Here is a 22,693-nt window from a genome sequence, read left to right as displayed (position 1 = left end):
ACCCACCCACCTCCTCCAGGAAGCCGGCAGCCCACCACCACGCCAGCGGCTGCTGATCCGTCGTCCCTGACTGACCTGTGACTTGGGGGCCCCCGCCCCTAAGTCCCGAGGAAGACCCCGCGGATCCCAAGTAGGCCCAGCTTTCCCGCAAAGTGACAGAAATCATTAGCGCATCTAAATTAAAAGTCACCAGTCGGAAGGGCGCGTTAAGTCTCCGAAGCACGGGAAAGAGGCAATCGCAAGACAAGCATTGGCTCCTTTTCAGGCCCGGCTTTATCAAAGATTTGCTGAGATCCTACTCCTACCAAGGGACAGACAGGTCACAGCTCCTGTTCTCAAGAAGCTTGCTTTCAGGGGCACCTGGGTGGCTCAGTCGGTTAAGGGTCTGACTCTTGATTCCGGCTCAGGTCGCGATCTCACCGTTTGTGGGTTCGGGCCCCGCGTCGGGCTCTGCGCTGACAGCTGGAAGCTTGGAGCCTGCTTGGGATTCTGTGTCTCCCTCTCTCTCTCTGCCCCTCCCCTGCTTGTTCCCTGTCTCTCTCCCCAAAAGAAATAAATAAACATTAAAAAAGGCAAAGCAAAATGTGGGGGATACCTTTATATATATATAGGTACATACAGGTATATATCTTTATATATCTATATATACCTTTATGTCTGAAGGCCTGAGAGGCAGGAGAGCCTATGGTATATGTTTCAGTGAGAATCCAAATCCAAAAGCAGCAGAAGACCAATGCCCCAGCTCGAAGACAGAGAGAGCTGGACACAACCAACTCAGCCTTTTATTCTATTTGGGTCTTCCACTGATTAGATGAGACCCACCCACCCTGGGGAGAGCAATCTGCTTTATGCAGTCTACCGATTCGAACGTCGGTCTCATCCAGAAGCACCTTCACAGACACGCCTAGAACCATGTTTAGCCAAATAGCTGGGTACTCGGTGGCCCAGTCAACTGACATATAAAATTTGCCATCGAATTCTCTCTGCTTCCTAAAATCACCTCCTAAATAAGCCACACGGAAGCCTATACGTTGAGCTCGGCTTTGGGGGCAGTCCAAACTAAAACGAAAGGATTTCGAGCAGCACTGATGTCAAATGAGACGTACGTAAGTCTTGCAAGTAAGACAAACGTACAGAGAGATCTCTGCCGTGCAAAAAGGTCTGCACGGGACAGAATATCCATCGTTCCTAGCACCTGCAAACTAAACGCCAGGAACATGCACCATCCCCAGTCACTGTGACCACCAAAAGGGCCCCATACATTTCCAGAACGCCCCAAGGAGCAGTACCGCCCAAGCTATCCCCCGGATCGGAAACCATTTGTCTGGAGGAAGCGAGCTTCAGGCACGGCTTAATCAGGGCTCCACTCCTCAGCCTGCCCTTCCTTTCGCGGGCAAGTCGGCTGCAGCTGTTTTAGGAGCGTATCCGCATACGACAGAGGCCAGAAGAAGTGGGAGCAGTCTGTGCCCACGTTTCCAGCAAGATTCCTGAGACCCACCCTAACGGGGTCGGACAAAGTCTCGTATCTGCCTCTACGGATGGCTTACTCGGAGCATGGAATTTTCCATGGGTTTTGGAGAGCCGATCACGGTCCGGTCTGGTGGAGGGGGTGGGGGTGGGGCCACTTTCTCCGAAGCCCTTGGCGTCCGGTGGCCGATGCCTGGATAAAAGCCTGAGCATTGTCAGGAGGGAGAGGATGCCGGATGGAGAGCCACTGACTATGCACGACAGAGAATGGAAACCACGCTGTCTGTGCGTCTGTGGTGTGGGGGACAGGGGTGAGCCCATACGAGACTCCTTCGTTTAATGGATTTCGCGGGTTCCCCTTGCTCCTCAGCCACGGTCCCAGTGACACGTTCGTGTCCCACACCACTCAGCATCGACGGGAACGTCTGACCGGTCCTTCCAGGGACTGTTGCTCGTTCTGAATCAACAATGGGGCACTCTGGTCTATACATCAGTCTCCTCGAGACAGGTTAGTGTTAATCGGCCCCTGGAAAAATGGCCCCCCTCGTGGGGAGCGACATTACATTCCTGAGCCTGCATGACGGAACCTGACCCGTGACCAATTTGCCCGGTTGGCTGTGACCTCAGGAGGCCTCGCGCCCGCTGCCCAGCTCCACACGGCCGTGCTCCAGCCGGGCACCCGCCTTGGACAGAGTTCTTAGTCCGATCTTGCAAATGAAGAAACTGAGCCTCAGAGAGGCTACGTGATTGGCCCGGGGCCCCCGGCCAGTAGGCGAGCAGCCAAGAGTGGGACCCAAGCGCCCCTGACCACCCGGCGCCCGCCTCGCCTCCCATTAGCGACCTCTAACGGGCTGAAGTCGGTCCGAGGCTGCAAAGTTCCCTCCTCGTCCAGGAAATAGTCAACTATGTTCACGCAAGCGACCGCGCGCTTCGTAAGACTTAATAAGACCAGGGTGCGCGCCTTTGCCCTCTCATTGGAGTCGTTCGCCCCTCCGGCAAGGCCCCCTTGTGCCCTTCTGTCCCTCAAGTGCCAGCACCATAGGGCTCTGACTCAGCGGGGAAGTAGCCTCTTGCAAAGACCAAATAAGGGGCGGATGCCAAGAACAGCAATAAACCCCACAAGGTGTTGGGAATTTAAACAAAGTGTAATCCGGGGTAGGGAGGGTGTCTGTGCCCGGCTGGAGCCCGTGTGACTCCCAAAGGAAAGCTGCCCACCTCCGATGGCGGGGAAGGCGCTCCCCGACCGGGCCGCATCTCCTTAATAGGGAAGAGCCTGCGGCCTCTCGGGGAGCTTTTATTCCTGGGGCCGGAAAAGAGCCAACGGTGTTTCTTTGCTCTGCAACGTGTCGGCCTCGGACTGGGCTTTTCGTTCCCTTCTCCCGTCCCCCCGCCCCACCCCCAGCCCCGGCGTTGCCGGCCTTCCGCTCCCGTGTGAACATTTCTCGCGGGTTTTGACACCTGCTGAGACGACACTCAGCCTCTCCCTGGGGCCACGGGAGCAGGGAGCCGCAGGGATCGGAATCGAAACGTCCGCTGTCTGGGCAGCTGGACTTTGGGAGAACAAAATGGAGAAATCTGGCCCTTGTTTTGTGGGCGCCCGAGGCCTGGAGGGGCTCTGCTGCGGGGGTCAGCGTGCAGGCCGCCCGGGAGCTAGAGGCAGGGAGGCCACCCAGGGAGGCTCTTATTGTGGGGAGGCTCAGAGATCTGAGAGCACGGGTTCTAGCTTAGCTGAAGGGTTCTCTGCAGGTGGCTGTGACGGGCACGGATGCCGTTTGACGAAGACCGGATCCTCTCGGGCCGGCTTGCGCTGTGTGGTCAGGGCTGGGTCAGCCTCCCCCTCCTCCCCACCAGGAGGGGGCTGGGTGGTGTGCGTGTGTGTATGTGTGTGTGTGTGTGTTCGGGGAAGCACTAGCAACCTCCCTGACGTCAGGCTGGAAGTTTATGTAAATCCCTGTATTGTCGGAAACTTTTTAAATGTTTTTATTTATTTTTTTTTTATTTATTTTTTTTTTAAATTTTTTTTTCAACGTTTATTTATTTTTGGGACAGAGAGAGACAGAGCATGAACGGGGGAGGGGCAGAGAGAGAGGGAGACACAGAATCGGAAACAGGCTCCAGGCTCCGAGCCATCAGCCCAGAGCCTGACGCGGGGCTCGAACTCACGGACTGCGAGATCGTGACCTGGCTGAAGTCGGACGCTCAACCGACTGCACCACCCAGGCGCCCCTGTTTTTATTTATTTTTGAGAGAGCAGAACACAAGTGGGTGAGGGGCACAGAAAGGGACACAGAATCCGAAGCAGGCCCCGGGCTCCGAGCCGTCAGCACAGAGCCCGACGCGGGGCTCGAACTCATGAACCCCGAGCCCATGACCTGAGCCGAAGTCGGATGTTTCAACTGACTGAGCCCCCCAGGCGCCCCCAGGAGAAGGACTTAAACACCTGTGTTCTCAAGCCACCGACATCTTGGGGTCCCTTTGCTATAGCAAAGGTCTGGTCACCACCCCGCTAATGCGCAGAGACCCTGCCCCCCCTCCCTCTCCTAGAGGAGGGTGCGAGGCACAGGCCGGGAGCCGTGGAAAGCCGCTGTTTGGTAGAGATTTTCACTTTTGTTTTCAGCGCAGAAAGAATGAGCTGCTTGGCAGGAAAGGTTGCAAAGGATTCAAAAGCGTCCCATTCATTCATTCCTTCATCCCACAAACGTGGCCTAAGCACCTTTCTGTGACAGGCAGCGGGCGGCCAGCCTCCTATTCCCAACATTCTCCGCCCTCCCTACGCCCACCACGTCCAGGAACCTGCCCGGGCCTTCGGGAAGGGGGCCCGCAGACACGCGCTGTGGATTCCCGGTCAGATGCTTTGCTGTGTGGGCAGTACACGGAGGACGAGGGTGGCGTGCTTGGGTCAAGAAAAGTATTCTCGGTCCTTGGGGACCGGTCTCATTCCAGCTCTCACAGACTTGTCATTGTTCGTTTCCATCTATTCGTCACCAGATTTATTCCTGACACACAAATCTCCCTCCTCCCCGGCCCCTGCCCTGCCCTGTGGCTGTTGTCCCTGGTAAGTGTTTAAAGGAGGTGGGGGCCAGATTTGGGCCGAAGGCCCGGCTCGCGCCCCGACTCTTACTGCTTGCCAGCCGGACCACCTGACTTTTAAGTCTCTGGCGTCCAGGTTCCTCATCTATACAAAACGGGGATAAGCTTTTCCGTCCTGACTGTAGCACGTAGTTGCTGTAAAGTTGACGGGCCAAGGGGGAGTGTCATTGCGAGGTTTTCCAAATCCCACCATGTATGGTCCCCGGGGCAAGGCGTGGGGGCGGAGTGTGCTCTCAAACCGAGGGTGACATGGGCTGACGTGGTGACCCCAAATGAACCCTCTGCCCCTATCTGTGAGACCCGCCTGTAAATTTCCAGATGGTCAAATATTTCCTTTCATAGGGACCTTGCTAGGGGCGTCTGGGTGGCTCAGTCGGTTAAGCATCCGACTTCGGCTCAGGTCATGATCTGGTGGTTTGTGGGTTCGAGCCCCGCATCGGGCTCTGTGCTGACAGCTTGGAGCCTGGAGCCTGCTTCGGATTCCGGGTCTCCCTCTCTCTCTACCCTTCCCTCCCCCCTCAAAAATAAATAAACTTTAAAGTACATTTTTTTAAATATAGGGACCTTGCTAAAAGCAAAGGGCCCGGCCCAAAGGTCCATCAACAACAGATGACTGGATAAACAAATTATGTTACGTACACAGGATGGAATATTTTTCAGCCATACGACGGAGTTACTAATACACATGACCATGTGGGTGAAACTCGAACTCATTATGGTAAGTGGAGGAAGCCAAACACAAAAGGTCACATGTTGTTTAATTCCATTTACGTAAAATATTCAGAAGAGATAAATCCAAACACGCATCACACAGATTGGTGATTGCCAGGGGCTGGGGTGGGGGAGAAGAAATGCGGAAAAGCTGCTTAATGGGTTTGGAGATTCACCTTGGCGTGATGGAAATATTCTGGAACGAGAGAGAGGAGTGGTGGTTGCACAGCATCATGAATGCACTAAACGCCACTGAATCGGTCACCTTCAAATGGCTAATTTTACACTGCGTGAATTTCACCTCAATAATTTTTTTTAATGAAGAGAGCTAATGAATCGAATTGGTAATGTTTCACGATGAAACTTCAGTAATGGCTGCCTATGAACCTTGGGATGAGTTTTTTTTTTTTTTTAATGTGTATTTATTTTTGAGGAAGGGAGGAGCAGAGAGAGAGGGAAACACAGAATCCGAAGCAGGCTCCAGGCTCCGAGCTGTCAGCACAGAGCCCGACGCAGGACTTGAACTCATGAACCGTGAGACCATGACCTGAGCCGAAGTTGGACGCTTAACCGACTGAGCCACCCAGGCACCCGGAATGAGTTATTCTTTAAGCTCTCGGAGGAGGTGTCTTTGGTTCTCTCCACTCAGAACCCTTCAGGCACCAGGAAATAATAATCTTGTGGGTACCATTCTTTCATGCAACCGAAGCCTGTACCGGGGTCTGGCTAACTTCACCAAGTGGCTTCTGACTCAGCTTCCGGGTCTCTGCTCAGGGCAGCTTCAATCAGATATTCTGAAATTTATATTTATTCCTTACCTCCTACAAATACTGGGACAGCCGTTCGGGAGAAATTAGACCCAAGTTTCTGGGCCAGATCAAGAAAGCGAAGCCTGTGCGTGTGACCGTGTGAGAATATACACTGAAATGTTAGCAGTGGTTATGTCTGATCTTTCGATGGGGGGGTAAGGAATGGGAATTTCCTTTTTTTTTACGTTTACCCAGGTATTTTATTTTATTTATTTATGTATTTTTATTTTTTGAGAGAGATAGAGAGAAGTGTGAGATGGGGAGGGGCAGAGGGAGAGAGAGAGAGAGAGAGAGAGAGAGGGAATCTTAAGTAGGCTCCAGGGCCGAACCCAGCACAGGGCTCGATCTTAGGATGGTGGGATCATGCCCTGAGCTGAAGTCGAGTTGGATGCTTAACTGAGCCCCCCAGGCACCCCTACCTAGGTATTTTAAAATGAGCCTACAATAAACATGATTTGTTTATGTAATTTTAAAGAAAACATTAGGTGGGGATGGTCCATTGAAAGATGTAGGGGTGCCCGGGTGGCTCAGTCGGTTAAGCACCCTACTTCAGTTCAGGTCATGATCTCACGGCTCGAGAGTTTGAGCCTTGCGTCGGGCTCTGTGCTGTCAGCTCAGAGCCTGGAGCCTGCTTCGGATTCTGTGTCTCCTTCTCTCTCTGCCCCTACCCCACTTACGCTGTGTCTCTCTCAAAAATGAACAAACAGTAGGGGCGCCTGGGTGGCTCAATCGGTTAAGCGTCCGACTTCGGCTCAGGTCACGATCTCAAGGTGTGTGAGTTCAAGCCCCGCGTCGGGGTCTGTACTGATGGCTCAGAGCCTGGAGCCTGCTTCCCAGTCTGTGTCTCCCGCTCTCTCTCTGCTCCTCCCCTGCTCATGCTCTGTCTCTCTCTGCCTCAAAAATAAATAAAAACATTAAAAAAAGTTTTTTTTTAAATGAACAAAGGGTAAAAAAAATTTTTTTAAATATATGGTATAAATACATAGGCAGTAAATATATAAATAAAACAAATGGCTTGTTGGGGCACCTGGGTGGCTCAGTCGATTGAGCATCGACTTCAGCTCAGGTCATGATCTCATGGTTCATGAATACGAGCCCCCTGTGGGGCTCTGTGCTGTCAGCTCGGAGCCTGGAGCCTGCTTCGGATTCTGTGTCTCCTTCTCTCTCTGCCCCTCCCCGACTTGCTTGCGCACGCGCGTGTGCTCTCTCTCTCAAAAATAAACAAACACTAAAAAAATTTACAAAAAAAGATGTAGTACATACACTGGTAAGAAAGTATACTCATTCATGAGAACTTTAGAAGCCCGTGTAGGTGTGGTGCTTATAAAAATGAGGATGTCCCTTCCCCGAGAAGGCTCACGGTGACAATCACCCTCCTGTGATATTAGAGGGCTTCACAGAGCTATATGGAGACACAGCTCCGTGGAAAGTAGGCAGATTCTACCCGGAGGACAAGGCGTTGGCACTAGACTTTGTTCCAGCCAACTGGTCTACCGATTTCCTTCATTTCTCTAGTCCTTGTTATCCCCTTTTTTCCCTTTTATCAGAATTGTGCCCTCCTTCTGAGGACTGTCCTTGCTCCCTCTTCGGAGTCACCTGATCCCTTGCCGATGGCACCGTTCTTGTGGCACCTGTCGCATGCTGCCCACCTTTTCCTGTCTATTGCCCCAATTACGTCATCGCCTTTCCTGAGGACACGCTCAACTATTCTTACTGTTCAGTAACCCCAGCATCCTAAAAAAAAAAAAAAAAAGTGTGAGAGTTGTGGAGAGTTGTGATATGGTGCATATATTCTGACTCCATCAAGAATACAACGGATGGGGGCGCCTGGGTGGCACAGTCGGTTAAGCGTCCGACTTCAGCTCAGGTCACGATCTCGCACTCCGTGAGTTTGAGCCCCGCGTCGGGCTCTGGGCTGATGGCTCAGAGCCTGGAGCCTGTTTCCGATTCTGTGTCTCCCTCTCTCTCTGCCCCTCCCCCGTTCATGCTCTGTCTCTCTCTGTCTCAAAAATAAATAAACTTTAAAAAAAAAAAAAAAGAATACAACGGATGAACCAGAAGAGTCTTCATGGTTTGGTGTTAAAAGTTCTGAGGATGCAAGCAGGACTGTCATAAATTAGGAGTCGGTGAGCACAAAGCCAGGCTGCTCGTAAACGCTCTTGGAGGGAGACCAAAGAAGTTTGCAAAATTAGTTTCAGAGACTATCAATTTAGTATGCTGTGTCAAAAGCGGAAACTCTGAATACAATGTGTTTCCACGGTTGCCATCTTGTTCAAATACCCGATGTAAGATTAGGGGCCGAAAGAGTCATCGCCGGGGTCTGAAATGATTCTGCCTCTGGAACGAGAGTGACTTCTGCAAACGCCTCAGATAAACAACGCCGTTGTCGATGTATCGTCAGAAAGCCTTGCTTCGTTAGTTTGGTGGAGGCCTAGCAGTGAGTACCAGAAGCCTAGAGTCAAAGCGGCTTCTGTAAATCCAGAAGCTCGCTCCCTTCTCACGTTGTGAAGGCTGGAGGTAGTCAATCTGTGCCTCCCATTCTCAAGGCCCAACATGGCTGCCGGAACTCCAGCCATCACATCTGCAATCCTGGAAGCGGAAAGAAGGAAAGAGAAAGAAAGATAGATTCCCTCCTTTTGAGGGTTCTTGGCAAACACCAGTTCTTTTTTTTTTTTTTTTTTACAATTTTTTTAATATTTGTTTATTTTTGAGACGGGGGGAGGGGCAGAGAAAGGGAGACAGAATCTGAAACACATCTGAGCTGTCAGCACAGAGCCTGATGCGGGCTCAAACTCACGAGCAGTGAGATCATGACCTGAGCTGAAGTCGGACGCTTAACCCACTGAGCCACCTGGGCGCCCCCGGAATAATGTTTTTATTTTTTTTTTTAATTTTTTTTTTTTCAACGTTTATTTATTTTTGGGACAGAGAGAGACAGAGCGTGAACGGGGGAGGGGCAGAGAGTGAGGGAGACACAGAGTTGGAAATAGGCTCCAGGCTCTGAGCCATCAGCCCAGAGCCCGACGCGGGGCTCGAACTCACGGACCGCGAGATCGTGACCTGGCTGAAGTCGGACGCTTAACTGACTGCGCCACCCAGGCGCCCCCGGAATAATGTTTTTAAATGAATAAAATAAAATATGAAAGATTACAAATTTATCCAATTACTGATATACGGTCCCAGGGACAAACTCTGAGGTCTGTAGCTCCCTCCCGAGTCGAGGATGTCTTCCACAACAGAGAAGAAGGGAGCCGGTGGTCCGCCCCCGACGCCCAGTGCAGGAAACTACGGAATGGCTTCATTCGCTCCGTCGCCAATCTCCAAGGCCCCAGGTTGAGCCTCGTATTGTGTCGTAGAGTGGGACGCACACAGAGAAGGTTTGGGTCCTCCTCTTAGTCATGCCCTAACTCATCGTGCCAACACCTGCCTCCTGGAAGCGTTCGTCCTCCCAGAGCAGGGAGTCGCGTGGGCCAGGTTTTACGGATCAGCATTAGGGGGTTCAAAATAAGGGGAAAATCACGTAGCATGGGCCTGGAGGGGGGAAGAAAGACCAGCACGAGGTGTGTTCTGAAAGGGAAGGCAGTGTGTTTGGGGGCGGGGCGGGGGGGGGCGGGCAGAGGGTCGATGGGAGACCAGGAGGGCCCTGAGAGGCTCTGGAGAAAATCACGCAGGGGAAGAGCTTGGCCAGGGGTGGGGGGACTTGGGTCTGAGCTGATAGAAGCGGAGAATCGCTATTAGTTCTCGGAACCAAAGGGATTAAAAGGAATCGAGAAATGTCTCTGTGTGTAGGTTGTGTGTAAAAATACCTAAAATGGTCTTCACATTTCTTTTCCTTTTTCATTTTTTTTTTAAACATGTATTTATTATTGAGAGAAAGAGACAGAACACAAGCAGGGGAGGGGCAGAGAGAGAGGGGGGGGACACAGAATCCGAAGCAGGCTCCGGGCTCTGAGCTGTCAGCACAGAGCCCGACGCGGGGCTCGAACCCACGAACCGTGAGATCGTGTCCTGAGCCAAAGTCCGACGCTCAACCGACTGAGCCATCCAGGCGCCCGGGTCTTCACATTTCTGATGGTGGTTGTCGCTTCTGGGGGGTCGAATGGGCGATAGTTTGAGGGACTGAAGTTTTGTGTGTAATATTTTCTGTCTTTAAAAATACAAAGAGGCTGGAGGGCCGCCGGGGTGGCTCTCAGTTAAGCGCCCAACTGTTGATTTCAGCTCGGGTCATGATCTCAGGGGTCGTGAGATCAAGCCACGCGTGCAGCTCTGTTTTGACATCTCAGAGCCTGCTTGGGATTCTCTCTCTCTCAAAATAAATAAACATTAGAAAAATAAAGATAAAAAGAGGCTGGAGTCAAATAGGACAAAATGGAAACAATTAAGAGTAAGTTTGTCTTACTTCATTCTTTGGGTTTTTTCCCCCATCTCTGTGTTTTTAAGCATTTCACTGGTTCTTAAATGTACGTTTACTCCGATCTAGATGCGATTGAACTGACTCACTACGTTCTGGCCACACCTGCTGGAAAGTTCTACACTTACTGCGTCCGGGCTGCTTTCTCCACATCCCCCCCGAGCGTGCCATGGTGGTGACTTCCTCAGGTTGTTTCCACAGTCTGGAGCCTGCCCTGGTGTCCTCCTCGCCCAGCCGTTGTCCCACTTCCTTCAGGACCTTCTAGCCCATTTTCTTTCTCCCTCCTGGGAATTCCGGTAATATCAGTCACGTTAGCGTCTACCACTGGACTCTGACTCTAACTCTCAGGGCAGACAGAGCTTCCCACTGAGCGTGGACGCGGCCTAAAATTCCCACAAAGTAGTCGAGTTGTGGGGCGCCTGGGCGGCTCAGTCGGCTGAGCGTCCAACTTAGGCTCAGGTCACGATCTCGCGGTTTGTGAGTTCGAGCCCCGTGTCGGGCTCCCTGCGGTCAGCGCAGAGCCCCCCTCAGATCCTCTGTCCCCCTCTCTCTCTGCCCCTCCCCTCCCCTTGCACACTCTCAAAAATAAATAAAAACATTAAAAAAAGGAAAACAAACAAGTCAGGTTGTGAACGTTGGGCCCGCAGACAAAACCCCTTTCTGTGCCTGCCTACGCATCTTTTAGAGGTTCCAAAGTGCCTGAACTGTTCCCAGGGGAGACCCAGAAGGAACCAGCAGCCTCCGAGGACCTGGAAATTATAGAAACTTTAGGCGAGTGGTTTTGAAGAAACCTCCTATCTCGCTTTGGCGATACACCGGTGGCTGATTCAGCGGTTTAGATGCGTCAAGGCCTGGTCCGGAAGGGCCTTGGCCAAGCTGGGAAAGGATACTAGGGCAAGAGGTGAACAGAGCCCCAGACCCCTGTACCCCGGCCGACCAGGACCTCTTGGCCGCCAGGCTGCGGGTGACAAGCTCCGGCCCAACGATGTGCCATCGTGCCCGCTCTTGAGCGACACGAAAAGCCCACCCAGAGCTCTGGAAGGCCTCCAGAAAGCCCTCGGACAAGGGGAGGGGACGAGCGAGGATAGAGGAATGGGTCCTCGGTGAGTCTGAGAGAGGCCTGTAAGTCAGACAGCAGGGACACGGGCCTGAGAACAAGGCCCTTGAAATCTGCTCTCGGAGACACCAGAGCCCTGAAGAAAATATGCCAACAAGCTGTGTTGAACCCTTTTCACGATGAGGTCTTGAGTTATTTATTTTTTTCCCCCAGCTTCTTTAGGCTTCTTTGCCTACTTTTCTTTTAATGTTTATTTTTATTTTTGAGGGCAAGAGAGACAGAGCACAAGCTGGGGAGGGAGGCAGAGAGAGAGGGAAACACAGAATCCGAAGCAGGCTCCGGGCTCTGGGCTGTCGTCACAGAGCCCCACGTGGGGCTCGAACCCATGAACTGTGAGACCATGACCTGAGCCGAAGTCAGATGCCTAACAGATTGAGCCACCCAGGTGCCCCTTCTTTTCCTACTTTTTAAAACTCCTGTGGGGGCATCTCAGTGGCTCAGTGGGTTGAATCGACTGACTTCAGTTCAGATCATGATCCAAGGGTCATGAGATCAAGCCCTTGCTGGGCTCTGTGCTGACAGCACGGAGCCTGCTTGGGATTATCTTTCTCCTTCTGCCCCTCCCCTGCTTTCTCTCTCTAATGATAATGGTAATAATAATTAAAATTCCTGTAATGACCATGTTTATTTCCATGGTCAGAAACTGAAAGAGAGAAAGAGAGAGAGAGAGAGAGAGAGAAAGGAAAGAAAGAAAAAAAGAAAGAAAAAAGAAAGAAGGAAAGAAAGAAGGGGGGAAAAAAAGCCTAGAGGAACATGGGTCTTTTTTTAGAGTAGTGCTAAGCTGACCTTTGGAATCAGAGGAGAAAAGTGTATCGTTTCTCCCAAGAAAGTGGGGATTGGAAAACTGGAAGCAAACAGAAAACCGCTCTCTCAAAGTGCCGGGTGTGCTGACCGGCCATCCTCTCGTCTATGAGTTGTTCATTCGCTCACTCATTCGTTCGGTCATCATTCGCGGAGAGGCCTCCAAGAGCTGGGGACACAGGACAGAGGTAGACACACCCTCACCCTCCTGGCGGGGTTGGGGCTGGGCTGGGGGTCACAGACCTTCATCAAGGGCCCTGTAAGTGGCCCTGCCCGGGTGCATGACAGCCGGGTGGGGGTGAGGGAACCCCGTGGTCAGCTAGCTCCTCCTCAGCCAGTTCCTGCGGGCCCGTGGGCGGTGACAGGCCCTCCTCCCGGCCTCGCCCTGCCCAGGCCCTGCCGGAGCACCGCCCAATGCCACGCCCCCACGACACGAGCACCGCCCACTGCCCCGCCCCTGCAGCCAGAGCACCGCCCCCGCGGCCGGAGCACCTCCCACTGCCCCGCCCCACGCCCAGAGCACCGCCTACTTCCCCGCCCCCATGGCCCGAGCACCTCCCATTTCCCCGCCCCCACGGCCTGAGCACCTCCCACTGTCCCGCCCCCACGGCCTGCCTTTGGTACCCAGGAGCTCCCCAACAGACTGTCCCCATTTCCGGCTGTCTCAACGTTAGGGAACTCTGTCCAGCTCGCCTGGTCCTGGGGACGCTCACCTCCCAGGGTCTCTCCACTCACCCACATGTCACCCACATGACACCAGCTTCAAGAGGTGGCTCTTCTGACCCCTCCCAGGGCACACAGCTTGCACAGCAGAGCTCAGGTGACGGTTCGGTCCCCAGTCTGCTTTCCTGTGTTATCTCTACAGGCAGACCACATACCTCTTTTTTTTTTTTTTCTTAATATTTACTTATTTTGGGGAGCGCACAAGCAGGGGAGGGGCACAGAGAGGGAGACGGAGGATCCAAAGCGGGCTGTGCACGGGCAGTCTGACGGTAGCGAACCCCACGCGGGGGCTCGAACGCACAAACTGCGAGATCGTGACCCGGGCTGAAGTCGGACGCCCAACCGACTGAGCCCCTCAGGCACCCCGAGCCCACATGCCCCTTGAGCAGGCGTTTTAAGCTTTTTGTTTGTTAACTGGCACGGAGCCGGCGCCGGGCTGGGCACTGGGTACATACACCACCTTGTGGGGGCTCGATCGGATTGACAGATTGAGTCTTGGGTCACAGGAACGCGTGGGCTAACCGTGGTTAGCCTCCTAATTTGCTGTATGATCTTGGAAAGAGTCCTTCCTTGCCGAAGGCCCCCATTGCCTCATCCGCAAAATGGGACAGCCGGGCACTCGATGCACCTGGCGGGACCTTCCTTCCTTGATCTTCAGGAGACCTGAGAAGCAGTTGGGGCCTGCTGCTCTGCGGAGAGTGCCTCTCACAAGGGCGGCTTTTTTTTTTTTTTTTTAAGAGCCACCTCCTTCCTGGGCCCCAGCCACCTGTGGTTAACTGAAGCTCGCAAATGAAGTTTGACCCAACCGCACACCCCCAAGCTGAACACCACAAGCGGTACTGGATTTTCCAGGGCAGCCCTGATTTCGAATCGTTTGTGTCACTGTCTACATAGGACATGCCTGACCCCCATGCTGCAGTTTGGGGCTCAAAACCTGATCAGTTGCAGATCGGGGCGGCGGGGGGGGGGCCAAGGTGGAAGGTTAAAGTGGAGGCTTGCGCGCACGTCGCCTTCTGTGCCCTGCAGCCGCACGGGGCCACCCTGCCTGCCGACCCCCCCTTTCCTTAGCTCCGCCTCGGTGCCAGCGGCCTGGCCTTAGGTCAAACCATCCCAAGAGTCATCTGGCCACCGTGCTAATGGCGGGTGCCCCGGGGGCTCTGGACACCAGGACCCTCCCTGTCTCATTCCTTAGGGACTCTGGCAGGGGGATCTTCGGGTCTTGGCCAACTGCGGGGAAGCAGAGCTGGGGGGGCGGTTTTGGGGGTTGATGAATCTTTTGAGGGGTGCACTCAGGTCGTCAGGACGGGGGCTGAGAGCAGGCAGAAGTCAGGAGAAGCCCCTTTCCTTCCGATTGTGCGTGGGCGAACAGAGGCAGGAAGAAGAGGTGTGACAGGTTTGGGGACACCAGCTGCCTGCACTCTGATGGCTCTTCCCAGGGCTCTTTTCTCATCTCTGAAAGAGGCTGGCAGCTGACCAGGTTACGGTGCAGAGTAGCAGCCGGCCACGACTGACACCGACAGCCCCTGGCCCTTCCTGAGCTCTGGTGGCCCAGGTCTCCATGTGACACCCTCCCCCCCCCACACACACCGGGCCTGGGAGCCTTGTCCCTGCAAGGCAGCCCCTGCAGTCAGGGTGGCCCCGCAGAAGGGCCGAGGTCGCTGCACCAGAGATGGGTGGGAGGGGCCTCCAGGGCTGGCCTCCGCATTGAGGTTGGGGGGGCGGGGCGCAGAGAGAGGTGTGGGCAGGGGATGGGGCCTGGAGGGGCAAGAGATACAGCCACAGGCACAGCAGAGTCACCCCAGGAGGGACCGAGCACGTGCACACCCGCCACTGGGTGATCCTGAACAACACCCCTATTCCCCTCGAGGCCCCGACGTCCAACACCGAAGACCCTGGGTTTCTTTATCTCTGGCCTCCCTGGACAGGGGCAAACAGCATTTGTCTCTACCCCTCACAACCTGGAAAAGTCGAAGCAAGGGCCCACCTTGCAGGATTATTATGGGAATCGATCAAAACCGTACACAGAAAACGGCCTGTGAGCGGCCGTGTACGAGGCAGGTGGTCGGCCAAGGGCAACCCAGGCCCCTGCGGTGCGCATAGACCGACCCCACGGCCCCGAGCAAAGCACGGTTTCTCACCAGCGACGAGCCATGTGGACCCCGGAGACATCCCAGCTTCACCCACCGTGCTTCAGGAACGAAATATGGACTTATGCCGGAGCAGCTGGCACTGTGCCCGTCCCAGCATGCGGGGCAGTGTCCGGCCCTGAGAGGCCGTCACGTCAGATTTGTTGGCCCTTTTGAGGAGGACGTGTGCAGAGAATATTTGAAAAGAAATTAGGGCAGTCCTGAAGTCCCCAACACACACAGCATACAGTCGTGACCTTGGCCTCCCTGAGGAGGATGGATGCGATGGGAAGAAGGGACAGCCGTGGCCCAGGGGGACCAGGACCGTGCAGGTGGATGATGGACTGCATTGATGGCCAATCGTCTCGAGGCCGGACGGATTCCCTGTGTCCCTTTCTGTCCAGCAGATTTTCACGGCAGCCCCCGTTCCCGTGCTGAACATCTGCCACTGTCTCTTCCGACCCTAAAAAAGTCAACAGGGCTCGGTGGTTCAGCTCAACCGGACGGAGGAGCAAACAGGGTCAGGATGAGCCGTAGGCACAGGGGGCCGGGTTCAAATTCGGATCTGCTTGATTCTGCCCCACCACGCCCAGACACGACTGCTGGAAGAATGTGACAGCGACCCAGGGCAGAGGGGAGTCCCAGGCACGACCCGGTTTGCCCATCACCCAGACTGCCTTTGATCCTGAAGGTGGAAAATGGAAAAACGCCAAATTGGTTTGGGAAGAGGTGGGGAGAGGAAGCGGGGAAGGGGGGGACGGAGGGGGTGTCAGGTTGAAAATATTCTCTGCTGCGTCATTAGGAGAAAGGAAAGGGGTGAGCCTCTCGTCTTTCTCAATAAAAGCAACACAGGAAGAAAACAGTTCATGAAGACGCTGCATACTTGAGCAAGTGAGCAGAGACACTTTACTGCAGTTCTCGAGAAGAAATCTTTGCAAAGGAAAGAAAAAGAGAGTCAATAGCTTTTTTTTTTTTTTTTAAAGAAATCCTAAATGCGCTCCGATGAGCGGAAGCACGTTTGGGGGACTTTGTTTTACCTGGGACCGTCCTCCAAAGTGCCCATAATAAGTTGTCAGCTTCTCGGGGCCGAGGCTTTGCGGGTTCATACACGGATCCCACTGCCCTGGGGAGGGCTCGGCATACAGTGGGTGTACAATACGTGCTCAGTGTGCAAAAAGTGCCATCTGATTACCCACCGGGCCCCACCCACTTGTAGGGGCATCGAGGTCACAAAAAGATAAACCCAGTGTCCCCTGGCCCAAAAGCCCCTCTCCAAGGCTAGCAGTCCTGGAAACGACCCGGCTCAGAATGGTCTTAAAATAGGCCTCAGGGGTACCCAGTGAGGAGGGACATAACATGGTGGTGGGGGGTCTTTAAAGGGCCTCATGACCCTTTCTGCCCTCCGTGTCTCTAGCTGGCTCTATTCTTGCCCATTTTCTTGGGTAGGACCTCTGACCTAAGGGACCCGTTTCAGTGGTTAGATGTCAAAGGTGAGAGGCAGACCCATTTTCACTTACCTTTCGAAATTGGGTCCCACTACCTCCTCCTCCAGGAAGTCTTCCTTGACGCTCTGTCTCCTCCCCCAGCTCTTGCCATTCTGGATTTAATCCATGTCCTCTGTGTCCCCAGCTGTCCCTGTATCCCCATCCTGGTATTCATCGTGCCAGGTTACGATACTCGAGTCACTTATCGCTGTACAATCAGGTCCTCCAGGACTTCATATCCCTAACGCTTAGCCAAGGGCTTGGCATATAGTAAGTGCTCAGTAAATTTTGTTTCATGGGTACAAGGAAGGGAAGCAGGGAGAGAGAATACTCTGGGAAATACGAAAGTTTCTTTTCGAATCTCCTCTCATAATTACCTGCCCAATACTTGGCCACCAGGGGCATTTAAAGTCCGGGTTCTCTTTTCCGCAAAAGGCTGGGCGCCTCTGCTCTCCACGGGTGTCGTTGACACCCGAGGCAGGAGGAACTTGGGGTGGATTCAGAGGTATTTGGGAGCACGGGTGTCCAAGCAGTACGTGTGTCCTAACACGGCTGTGAACTAAATGCATGGCTCTGAGCCACGTGCAGAGGCGCACAGCCACGTTTTGTCCACCTGGAACGTCGTGGCTCAACAATGTCACCTTTCAGACCACAGACGCCGCTAGTAAGCAAGCTGGGGGTGGGCGGGCAGGGAACGTGCTCTCGAGTTCGAGGCTGCAGCCACGTTGCAGGGAAGAGGGCTGGCAGTCGGTAGGTGCTCCAGAGATGTTTGTGGAATGATTGTACCAGCCTGAAAAGGACGGAAGGGCAGCTTCAATGGCACACAAATTACTGCAAATATCCTGAACTTCTCTCACAGCAAAGCCCCTTCAATTCTCACTCCAGTCCCAACGACACCTACTTTACAAACAGTTCTGCCGGCCTTCATGATCTTGTTCGACACCCGCTACAGGCTAAAACCTGGGAGAGAAGAATGTTCATTCTACATGTTCTTTACCATCAGGGAAGAGGTAAGAAAAGTAGGTGCCAGACTTCAAAACACACAGCCGATTGGGACCCGCTGGGTAGCTGTGGATGGCTTTCCACGGCGTCGCGGTGCCTGAGGACATCCCCGTACATCACAGAACGTGGCCAGTGCTCAAAGTGATAACTGAGTCGTGACAAGTGGGTAAAATTAATTCCAACGCAGCCTTCTAACAAGTCAGGCGATCGAATAAAACCTTTGTAAAAGATCTCTGTTCCTTTGGGGGCCACTGAAAGAAATGAAGGAATCCCAAAGCATTGTCATTACCTGAGACATCGTGGACTGTTTGAAGTTTCCTGCTTCTCGAGCCTGTTGCTGCTGTCCGTGGTCCCCATCTGCCTGGCGGTCACAGGGTGCCTCTGTCTCGCCCTCAGGGCCCTGCTTGTCCTGGGTGTGTGTGTCCTGGGCGCAGCCCTGCGGAGACCCCCAAGTTAGAGCCCGCGCTCTGAAGCTGTCCTTTAGCAGACCCCTTCCTGGTTTTCTTGGGGGCGGGAGTAGGAACAGGGTTCTCTAAGAAGTGTGGGATACCATGCTGATTGAACAGAAATCTTGTTTAGAAGTAAAATTAGGGGTAGGGCTCCTGGCTGGCTCAGTGGGTTGAGCCTCCCACTCTTGATTTTGTCCCAGGTCATGACCCCCCCCAGGGTGGTGGGATCAAGCCCCGGGGTCAGGCTCCACCCTCAACATCTCTCTCCCTCTCCTTCTGCCCCTCTCCCCCGCTCACACTCCCTCTCTCTCAAATAAAATTTAAAAAAAAAGTAAACTTAGTAGCAACCTGGGAGGTAAACCAAGGTAGTGAAAGCCACGTGCAGAGGAGGATGGGAGCGGGGCCTTGGATTCCTGCCCCCTGCTTGTGGGGCTGTGGCGTGGGGGGCATGCAGGTCACCCCCCACCTCCGGGGATGACACTGACCCCAGGGGACAGAGCAAGTGAGTCCAGTTGGGGGCGTGGCGGGGCCAAGTGGAAGCTCAGGAAGAGGTGCAGAAGGCGGCACCTGGCGAGGCGAGTCAGTGGGACCCTGAGCGACCAGGGGCGCACACCAGCAGCGGAGCGCGGTGGGGGGCGGGGGGGGGGACTCCCGGGCAGGCTAGGCCACGCCCGCAGGCTGGACCACGCCCACAGGCTGCTCTCCCCCGTAGACTGGGCCACACCCACAGGCTGGACCACGCCCACAGTCTGGACCACGCCCACAGGCCGGGCCTCGCCACACCTCTCCTCGTGCGCCGGATTCCGGGACCCTCCGCGGATTCCCGCCTCCGTCCCAAGACTGACAGATCCTGGGGCCGGGGGCGGGGGGGACAGAGCTGCCCCTCTAGGAACGCCCGCCAGGACCAGCAACGCAAAAAGTCCACCTAGTTATCTCACCCAGTACCTCAGGCTTTGACTGTTTTAACCAGAACAACATAGCTACTAATTAACACGTGTTAGCCGAGAGGAAAGGCGTGCCCTGTGGCAGCTGCGGCTGTCCCTTCAAGGTAAATAAAGCTGGGTCTGACGGCCTGCTGTTGTCAACCATGGTTCGTGGAAGGAGCCCGCCCATACATGCTTTCAAAATAAGAACTTTTCTATTAAAACCTGGATTACACTGGTTCCTTTTAAAAATCAGAAGGTCCTGGGGATCATGTGTTGGAAGGAGGGAAGGCGGGCCCTCGGCTCCCCTGCCGCTGCCCTTCACCAGCACCCAGCACCCAGTACCTGGCACTGGACAGTCACGAGGCCCACCTGGCCCAGCAGGTGCTACCCCCACGACTTCCCAGAGACGTGTCCGCGAAATCTCACTGCTGAGTCAGGAGTGACCTACCCCCGAGCAAGAGTGGGCAGAGAACCGGGTCTGGCTCCAGGAGGTTGGTGGGGGCAGCACACAGAGCACAGGCCCAGGGTCCCCGAGAGGAGGGCAGGGTGACCTGCCCGTTCACGCTCTGCTCTCGCTGCCTTGAAGTCCCCGATACATTTTGAACAAGAGACCTCACATGTTCACTTGGCGTCAGGCCCTGCAGACTACACAGGCCTAATCTGGGGAGTGGACGGGTCTCCTGAGAGCCTCCCGGGGAGGCGGTGGGGGGCGGTGTCCATGGCAACAGACACAGCTGGCCGGGGCAGAGGGCACCCCAGTGTCTCCGGGGCTGGATGCGGGTTTGATGGGAACGTCCTTCAAAAACCGTAAAGAACGTGGAAGTCGGGTATTGGACTTATTACTGGTCCCTGAGCCACGTGATGGTCAATTCGCTCAACCGCAGGCACGGTTTTAGGCGTCGAGGACACAGTGGTGGGCAAAGTCCCAGCCATTGGTTCCAGTAAGGAGGCAGAAAGCCAGCAAGGAGAACGTAGGGGCCCCCATCTCAGGACCCTCTTTCTCATCCTTGACTGTGTATACACAAGTCCAGCCAGATCAGGCCTCGACCGCTCAACAGAGCCACTGTGGGAGTATTCTGGGAAGATATATTCATGGCAAAATCTTGCTTCCTTCTGGTTTATGTACGACATGTCCCCCAAAGGAAAAAACAAAAAGTTAGACTAACTAGTGTCATCATTCTTTTCTTGCTTTCATTTTCCACTCCAGAACCATCTGTCATCACAAAGCGGTTTACTTTACACATCCAGAGGACACTGGACAGGGGACAGCGGTGACCCCTGGACGCCCCACCGCAAGGGGCCGGGAGAGGCGGGAGGGCAGTGAATCATCATCCGAGGTTGCTCGGGAGAGAGCTGAGCCGAGTGCTCGCTGAGGCAGGCGCAAGAGTCTGGACACGGCGTCGGACGGCCCTTGGGATGGTGAGACATTCAACAGGCGTCCCCTCCTGCGGTCCCCCCCCCCCCCGCTGCCGCCCCAATCCAATCGGGGGAAAATGCGATGAAGTTCTGCCATTGTGGGTGTCTCAGCTGTGACACGGGGGCGGGGGAAGGGTCTGTGGTGAAAGATAGCGCAGAATTCTTTAAATTGAGATTCTTCATCCTAAAGTCTGTGGGGTCCGTATTGGCCCAGAGACAAGATTTGTAGTGATTTGTTATCAAATTCCGACCAGCCGCGGCTGCACACGAGGACCAGGTGAGACCCCACACCCACGCTGCTCCTGGAGACCCGGAGGGTTCGAAGGACCGGAAAGATCCGCAGTGTCCTAATAGGCTGGCTATGCCTGTGCTGGCCCAGCCACCTGTGCTGGCGGATGTCACACGTTTCTGGGCTGATGCTGAGCTAAGGAACCTGAACTTGGTTAAGCCTAAGCTTAAGCTTAGATGAACTTTACCACAATTTGTTGAGTTACATTTTCAGGAAAACCCAAGACTGAGGAAATTTCAGTCCTGGCGACCGGAATCCACACGGTCCTCATACTGTCCCCTTGCCCAGAAGGCCCCGACTCTTCCCTGGCAGGGGACACTGCTGGCCAGAGCTGTATTTTATAACTGCCAAGGAGCCCCCTGGGGGCTTTAGAAGCAGAGTCGCATGGCCAGATGTGTGCTCTGGATGTGTGGGGGACATCCAGGGGGGTCCACCTGGGACCGGCTCAGGGACACCAGTGAGGAGCCACTGTGGTCTGAATATAGTGTCCCCTCCCCCCCATTCATAGGTGGAAACCTCACCCCATGTGATGGTGTTAGGAGGTGGGGCCTTTGGGAGGTGATGAGTCACGAGGCTGGTGGGTTAGTGCCCTCATCACAGAGACCCTAGAGAGCCCCTCGCCCTTCCCGCCAGGTGCGGACACAGGGAAAAGAGGACGGTCTATGAACCCGGAAGTGGGCTGGCACCAGACTCCAGGTCTGCTAGCACCTTGATTTGGGACTCCAGCTTCCAGAACTGTGAGAAGTGAGTTTCTCCTGTGTTATACCGTAAGCCACTCTGTCTACGGTCTTCTGTTATAGCAGCCGGAACGGACTAAGGCAGGGGCCCGCTGGAGTGCCCCAGAGGGGAGGTGAGTGGCCTGGGCGCTGTGTGCAATGATCTCAGGGCACCCAGGAACGTCTAATCCCAGGGCACTACCCGCCTACCCACGGATCTCCTGGGGAAACGTGCGGGGATCGAAGCAAGGAAGGGAAGGACGGTACGACTTCTGTGAGGTCGCCGTGTTAATTCCCTCTCTTCATGTTTCCTTCCAAGTGTGGGAAAGACCGGTCCTCCATGTGGCATGAGTGCGACGCCCTGGTCCCTCTCCACCCTTCCGTGACGCCTCCCCCTGAGACAGCGCAGGCTGGGCTCCGCTCGTCCGAGTTCCAAGTCTTAGGGGAGACCCATCTGCCAGTCTCCCAGTCCGGAGGCTGACCGTGGCTGGGAACGCCTTGCTTCCGGTATAAGCCACATTCTCCAATATCTGCTTTGTCCGTAACAGAGACGGTAGTTTGGCGTCCGTACGCCTCATCCCTCCTTCTTCATCTCTCGACTAGTTCAGAGGTCGAAGGAGGAAAGCAAGCTTGTAATTTATGGGCCCCCCAAGACCTCGGCCCTAAATCCCAGCCAGTGTTAAACCGGGTTGAACCACGTGCGGTATTTCTTCGGCCGAGGCTGGAGACCAACGCGCGTGATTTCCCCTGGATCCCAACCCCCCAATTAAAAGGGCAACCTTAAACGTGAAGAGGAACCTCAGGGCAGCCGCAGGAGGCAAAGAGAGGTAGAATGCGTTTGCCCCGTTAAGGATCAAGGACTTCAAATGGCGCCCGTGTTCCTGATGGTCACCAACAGGGATCTGCGTCACGTGACCACGCGAGGGGTCTTGTCTGGGGATTCACCTTATGTGGGGAGGAGGGCAGCCAGCCACCAGGCCACTAAACGCCGGGTGGCCTTGGCAAGACACCTTACCTTTCCACCTCTGGAATAGATGGGTCAGCCTGGCTCAGTGGTCCCCACCCTGGGCTGTGCATCAGAATTCCCGGGGGGGGGGCTTTAAAAACAGAGTTGAGGGGCGCCTGGGTGGCTCAGAAGGGGTCAGGCCTCCGACTT

The 22,693-nt window shown here is 54.6% G+C and overlaps 1 long non-coding RNA gene across 2 annotated transcripts; it reads right to left on the bottom strand.

Annotated features, from left to right (window-relative positions):
* Window positions 1-13,326: 13,326 nt before the first annotated feature.
* On the bottom strand, window positions 13,327-22,679 carry LOC124510289 (uncharacterized). Of its 2 annotated transcripts, none has more exons than XR_006961662.1 (4): window positions 22,553-22,679; window positions 18,031-18,177; window positions 16,773-17,529; window positions 13,327-15,940 (listed from the first exon to the last, which is right to left on the bottom strand). It is a non-coding gene; the product is annotated as an uncharacterized LOC124510289 (long non-coding RNA). The 2 variants fall into 2 exon arrangements; XR_006961663.1 differs by having other exon boundaries at window positions 13,327-15,718.
* Window positions 22,680-22,693: the final 14 nt, after the last annotated feature.

This window comes from Lynx rufus, unplaced genomic scaffold (assembly GCF_022079265.1).
Source record: "Lynx rufus isolate CCGP_SWC_20201006 ecotype Redwood Valley unplaced genomic scaffold, mLynRuf1.p SCAF_15, whole genome shotgun sequence".
NCBI classification, from domain to species: Eukaryota; Metazoa; Chordata; class Mammalia; order Carnivora; family Felidae; genus Lynx; species Lynx rufus.
This window is presented reverse-complemented; position numbering and strand designations above follow the sequence as displayed.